The sequence below is a fragment of the Alosa pseudoharengus genome, unplaced genomic scaffold, assembly GCF_046254945.1.
Source record: "Alosa pseudoharengus isolate Yale_2024_CS ecotype anadromous, Long Island Sound unplaced genomic scaffold, YU_APseudo_1.1 YU_APseudo_1.1_scf_21, whole genome shotgun sequence".
NCBI lineage: Eukaryota > Metazoa > Chordata > Actinopteri > Clupeiformes > Clupeidae > Alosa > Alosa pseudoharengus.
Window position 1 is genome coordinate 1,439,003 of NW_027468674.1, and position 7,500 is coordinate 1,446,502.

Genomic DNA, 7,500 nt, shown 5'->3' on the forward strand with positions numbered 1-7,500 from the left:
ATGCTGAAATGTTGCCTATTATTAATATTTACTATGTATCTAAACACTGTATAAATGGGCTTATGCTTATTGCCAATGCCACCATCAGCACATTGTTATGACAAAAACTCGACCAAAAACTCTACCAACGACATCTGTGAAACTCGAATGGTTTCAGTTTCTTTTGCGCAGACACACTAAATGAGCTCATACCACGACTACTACCACACACACTAAATGAGCTCATACCACGACTACTACCACACACACTAAATGAGCTCATACCAAGACCACACACACTAAATGAGCTCATACCACGACCACACACGCTAAATGAGCTCATACCAAGACCACACACGCTAAATGAGCTCATACCACGACCACTACCACACACACTAAATGAGCTCATACCACGACCGCTACCACACACACTAAATGAGCTCATACCACGACCACTACCACACACACTAAATGAGCTCATACCACGACCACACACGCTAAATGAGCTCATACCAAGACCACACACGCTAAATGAGCTCATACCAAGACCACACACACTAAATGAGCTCATACCAAGACCACACACACTAAATGAGCTCATACCACGACCACTACCACACACACTAAATGAGCTCATACCACGACCGCTACCACACACACTAAATGAGCTATACCACGACCACTACCACACACACTAAATGAGCTCACACCATGACCACTACCACACACACTGAATGAGCTCATACCACACACACTACCACACACACTAAATAAGCTCATACCACACTCACTACCACACACACTAAATGAGCTCATACCACACACACTAAATGAGCTCATACCACTACCACACACACTAAATGAGCTCTCACCACTACCACACACACTAAATCAGCTCATACCACTACCACACACACTAAATGAGCTCTCACACCACGACCACACACACTAAATGAGCTCATACCACTACCACACACACACTAAATGAGCTCATACCACTTCCACTACCACACACACTAAATGAGCTCTCACACCACGACCACTACCACACACACTAAATTAGCTCATACCACTACCACTACCACACATACTAAATGAGCTCACACCACGACCACTACCACACACACTAAATGAGCTCATACCACTACCCCACGCACTAAATGAGCTCATACCAAGACCACACACACTAAATGAGCTCATACCACGACCACTACCACACACACTAAATGAGCGCTCATACCACGACCACTTCATTTTATGCCTCTATGTTTGATGACTGCAAATTAGCAAGTATTTCCTGATTGGTGAAAAGTTTGTTTTCTGTTTTTCTATTGGCCCGAGGTTCCATGATCAGTCATGCCGCAAATTAGCCTGTCAGACAAGTGACATAGAGGAGCGAGGCAAAAACCCGCTAGGCTAATTCTTGCCTGCTCTAGCTGTGGTTCCTCGCCCTGGGACTGTTCGCCTAGCTTGCCAGGGTGTAGCGTTACCAGGTGCACACTGGGACTGTTCGCCTAGCTTGCCAGGGTGTAGCGTTATCAGGTGTGGTCTCAGACTGCTTGTTGTCGAGTGATATCTCATTTGGGCCTTACATACTCTGCAGTTTACAACATCTTTACTTGTTTTTTTTTTTTTTTTGGTTTTCTGATGGAAATCCAAAAACTTTCCACACATCGCTTTTTAAATGGTCAGGAGTGGTGATCTCTGTGGGTCCAGTGCCTTCAGCCATTTCTAGATTTCATCAGACGTGACAAAAGCATTTAGTTTTCACAGATTCGCTAGTTAACCAGCGCATAAAAAAACATATTTGATAAGTATTTTTCAACTTTCGATTAGTATCGATTTTTTTAAATATTCAATTTATATTCGACTACCGAAAATCATTCCAACAGCCCTAACACACACACACATGCGCACACAAGGGCAAGTACAAATGCACAAGTTTGTCATTTTGACACACTCTGAAACATCAAGGCCTAGCAGTTATTTTAATTAGCAGCTCTTGATTGATCTGTATGTATTGTTAAGGCCTTACTATTGTAATTAGCAGCTCTTGATTTATCTGTATGTATTGTTAAGGCCTTAGTATTGTAATTAGCAGCTCTTGATTGATCTATATTCTAGGCCTTAGTATTTTAATGCACATGTCTGAAGATCAATACTTCTAAATAAATACTTTCTTTTCAAATGTTCAGTTATGACTTACAGCATTTTCTTTGACATTTTGGACTAGAAATGAGGACTCAATAGAAACCGGATAAGTAGCATCTGAACCTTTGATAAAATTAATAAAAATTGATAAAATTTGAACGATACCCAACCCTAATGTGTGTGTGTGCGCAGTTGATTAATTACAGTTGCACGTTGGGGTTTTTTGTAATATGTGTGTGTGTGTTTGTGTTTATATGTTTGTGTGTGTTTGTGTATGTTTGTGTGTGTGTATGTGTGTGTGTGTGTGTGTGTGTGTGTGTGTATATGTGTATATGTCAGTCCCTCCAGGATTTCGCGAGGATTTTTAGATTTTTGCTATCTAAAATGCCTGATTTCGCGTAGTGCTGGGCGGTATGACCAAAAATGTATATCACGGTATTTTTCAAAATTCTTACGATTTCACGGTATATGACGGTATTTTTTTTCATGCATAATCAGATGTTCACAGCATTTTCTACAGGTTGAGAGAGGAATTGCTGCAGTACATTGACTAAGGATGGTCTATTTTACTGTCATGATGTAGTAGGGGTGGGCGATATGGCCTAAAATTCATATTGCGGTATAATTTGGGACATACGGTAAACGGTATATATTGCGGTATAATTTGGTGTGTGAATTTCAATATAGGTCTAGCAGGTTCTTGCATAAAATAGTCAAGATTGTTACTTATTTAAACATTTATTGGCTATAAAAATGATCAAAGTTTTATTTAGCCTATTCACTGCAGTAGACATCACTGTATGAAACATTACAAAAACATGAAACATGACATATTACATAGAACTGTAAATCATCTGATCATCTAATATTTACAGATATCTAGGCTATAACATTTATTTTATATTTGGCCTGTTATAAAATCATGTATTGAACAATTTAACCACAGCTCAGCTTTAAGAAACTCAAATAGCCTAGATGCATGCTTAGCATTTTGTGATCATTAGGCTAAGGCTACTTTCACAAACAGTCAGCTGTCCTCTGATTTACCAATATCTAGGCGATTTTTGTAACATTTATTTTGTATTTTGCCCGTTATGAAATCATGTGGAACAATTTAAACACATTGTAAAACTTAAAGCCCAAATTTGGAGACATCCATGCATGTCGAAATTTACTGCAAATTCAAAACTGGATTACTCTGGAACGGCTAACTGGGGACTGCTTTACACCTTTGTGTTCGGTAAGGTCTGCTGTTTATTTTGATATGAGGTTTGTCGTGTGTTAAAAGAAGGGTTCGTGAAGTATCCGAGATGAATGGGTTGGGAGATCATGGGACGCAAAACCTTCAGTAGAATGTATGATTAAATTGAATGATATTATTTACATTTCTCGCGAACCGTTCAACTAAGCAATTATCGGGTAACATCGTTTAAAAGCTGAGAAAAAGCTCTTTCATTTGATACTTGTGATGTCTGTGTGATGAATAGGCTACTTCGCGAGTAGTTCAACTGAGATGAATGGAATTTGGACGCACTTTCTTTCTTGCGCTGTCACTTTCTCCACTGCGTAAAATACTCAATTAATTTGCGCTGTGAATGCTTAGATTATTTTGACAGGCCACACAGGCTAAATAAAAATCGCTATTAGTAGGACGCAAAGCAGAATATTGAAAGAAGGGGGCACCAAGGCCACCGTGGCCTGTAAACCTCTGATTTTCAAAGGGGCCTCACGGCCAACGCAAGAGGCAACGACGTGGCCGCCGTGAAATTCCTACCCTGTTTGGGGGTTTATGTCTGTATTTCTCCTAAGTTATAAGTCTAAAGTTAGTGTCTTTATCGTGACATGTTTCCCTTTTAGTTCTCCCTCGTGTGTGATCCTTTTTGTGTGGGGGGCTGCGTCCACCCCTGTATGTGTAGCGTGTGTGTGTACTTGACCTGCTCCGTGTGTATTGTGTTCTGGGTCTGTGTCCCTGCTCTCGTTCTCAGCTAAACCTTTTGATTGGACAACTGTGTCGCTATCAAATCGTTACAATACCTTCACCGCTCGCTGCCATTTTTCCACACCTGTGGCCTCCTCGTGGTTGCTGCCGGTCCCGGCAGGCCAAGCGTGTTGCAATTTGATGACATAATGACCTATCGCAATATGCCGGTATAACAAAAATCTCTATCGTTGGCCACATTTTTATCGCATACCGCTTATACCGTTTATATCGCCCAGCCCTAATTTCGCGACAACTTTTCTAAAAAAATTGCGATGGAAGTTGCTGTGTTTTTAGCTGTTTGTTGCGAAGAAATTGCGAGAGGAAGTGAAAATTGCAAAAATAGTTGCCAGATTAGGGTGATTAAGGTTAGTAAGACCAAAATTACACTGATCATCTTGATGCTTATTGAAAAGGATAAGTAAAGGTAAATAGTAAGGGTTACAGAAAATCAAAGTAGGCCTACTTTATTTGTGTAAATACTTTGACTGGGGTAATTCACAAAGCAGTATAACCTTTCGTAGAACTGTCCAAAAAAGGCAGCCCCCTAAAGAGATGGCATAATGTCATATGTTTCAATCAGAGTTTCCGCTAGAAAAAAATGGTGCCGGTCAAAGTGACCGGCAGAGGTTTCGTTTTCCGGACATTTTGATGATATGCCGGTCAAATATCCTATTATCCCACTGGAGACAGGCTATGTAGCTTAAAGAATGACATAATCAGGCTGTATAGAATGCAACATTAGCCTAACTTAAACATCTAGCCAGTATCTTTTCATGGACAGCAAGAGTCCGCTTCGTTCGTTGTTTTAAAAAGGCTACGTTGTTTGTTGCTGCTACCCACGTTATCTCCAGTGGTGACTGTTTAACTTACACAGATGCGCACACACAAGAATGAGCGCTCACACCACTACCCCCTAATGCTATGCCTCTTTATTTGATAACAATACATTAAGATGTTTCCTATTCTGGGAAATGTTTAGTTTCTTTTTCTTTTGGCCGCGGTTCAATGATACCGTTTAATTGTGCCAGAAATTATCCGCGGACCATAATCGCCTCGTCGAGGAGGCTCTAACCCTGCAGATCATAGACAGAGAACGCATAGGCCTACTGTATGCTTTGGGTAAAGAACACTTTGCATGTCCAGTGTACACGGAGAATGACAGTGTCTTGGAGCGGCCGCACCCCCCGCAACTCCACTTCCAATGTCCAATGATTCCAATGATTCCGACAGATACGCCCGACACTTCTACTTTTTCTACCGGACATCTGAGGCTTCAGACGTTACCAATTTATCATCATCCATCGCATCTGGCCTCTGAAAAAACTTTTAAGCCTAGTCTACCTGGGCCTGGCCATGTTTGAACCGTTTCACTCATTTACGTCCATTAACATGGACGTTATAAGCGTGCACTTCCTATTTCAAATGCAGCATAGGCTATGCGTGTTGTTTAACCCTTAGAACCCGATTGACGCAAAGTGCGTCAAAAAACACACCCTTTCTTCTCTGTTACATTGCTCCGGAATGGTTCATCGCAGCGAGATGAAATCTTTATTGCACGACAGAGCAGAAGTGGGGCTTTCCAACGAGACTACACACTTGTCTGTACGATCAAGTATGAAAATTAAAAAAAATCATGAAATTAAATCAAATTGCATCATATTTACAGTCTATACTTCTCTGCGTTCACCTGCACACACATTACTCTAGTTTGAATTACTCGCGAACCCGTGATCGCATCGATATGGCAAGTATATCAGATGAAAGAGGGGGCACAGGGCTATCCATTGGTACCATGTTTATCGATCCTTCTGGCTTATAAAACCAGACGAAGTGACTGCAAAATAATAAGTCATGTACACAAACCAACGCTGCACACTCATTACTCTGGTTTGAATTACTCGCGGACCCGTGATCGCATAGATATGCCACGCATGTCAGATGAAAGAGGAGACTCAGAGCTATCATTTGATACCAAGTACATCCTTCTGGGTTATAAAACAGACGAAGTGACAGCAAAATAATAACTTCATATAGCTGGACTTACCCCACGTTTTTGTCTGTTCTTGTGGCAAAGCATGTTTATAATCCAATGCTATCATGTGTTTCTCTATGGCAAAGCATGTTCATATTCCGGTTTTGTGATCCTAGCAAATTCCTGCATGGCATCCAATTCAAGGCTCACATTGCATCCCAATTTGTTCAACAAATAAACACCTTTTTTGCCTTTACTTTGTTCATGGCAATGCAGTAAAGAGTTGAGAATTATTATGACTGCATACACACAGGCACGCAGGCTAACATGCAACCTCGGGTCAAGTCAGGTCAGATCAGTTCGTGTCACAGATATGGAGCGCAGAAAGGTCATTTTTCATCACTAAATAAAAAATGGCATTTATTTCCGTAAATCACACAGCAAATATTTCTGTCAATTGCTCAGCCCCAGAGTATCCCTCCAACATGGCAATTATATTGCCCGATTCAGGACAGTCTGCCCTACACACACATGAAATGCATGTAGAGCTGTGAGCTTGCTGTGGTGAGATACATGTCGAAATATAAGCATTTTTATAATACACTTTTTATATTTTAATTCTTTAAAAATCAAAATAAAATCAATGCTAGTATTAATACATGAAATGATGGCAGATCTGAATAGCCTAAACTCTCCTGAAAAAAACAATATATAATATATGTGTGTGGCACTTACAATGACCAGAATAAATCCTTATGAATAAAGGTAGTGAAAATGCCCTAAAAACAGCTTAGGGTTCTAAGGGTTAATAGCTTTCTCTTCAAACGGTAGAGCCTGTTCATTTAAAAACATAGCCAGAGGACGTATAATATAGGCTTACATATTAAGGCTTATTCTCAAAATCAGATTGCGTTAGGGGACGGGATTATTAGCAAATTTCAATCGGACAATTTGACCGGAGAGATTTAATTTTGTCGGACATTTCATTTTTTTTCCGGCCAATGTCCGGTAATTACCGGACAACGGAAACCCTGGTTTCAATACATTCATATATGTTGTAATTCATATTAAGTTCATATCTTTTTAATAATTCATATTCTGTGACTTGCATAATTACTAATAGCCAACTAAGTATCTAGTAATTTCATATTGATTTAAACTATTAGACTACACTTTTCTTTAATGTTATTACATTGGTGGTGTGTAAGTCTAATTGACTGCCTGCCACTTTAAGGACGTGAGAGTAGCGTAATAACATATCTAAGTGGATTGGAACGCTTGCATCTCACTGTGTTCGGCTACGACTGGAAATAACTTCTTGCATTACGATATGTGGATAGAATTCGGGATGTTTTCTATGTCATTAGTTAAAATAAATGTTAAAAAATAACTCGTATGAAATCATTCTTGGATCATA

The 7,500-nt window shown here is 40.0% G+C and overlaps 1 protein-coding gene across 2 annotated transcripts in view; it reads left to right on the forward strand.

The window, feature by feature from the left end:
* nfatc2ip (nuclear factor of activated T cells 2 interacting protein) overlaps nt 1–7,500 on the forward strand; it is a 22,121-nt gene that overhangs the window by 11,047 nt on the left and 3,574 nt on the right. The gene's annotated exons all lie outside the window — the stretch shown is intronic.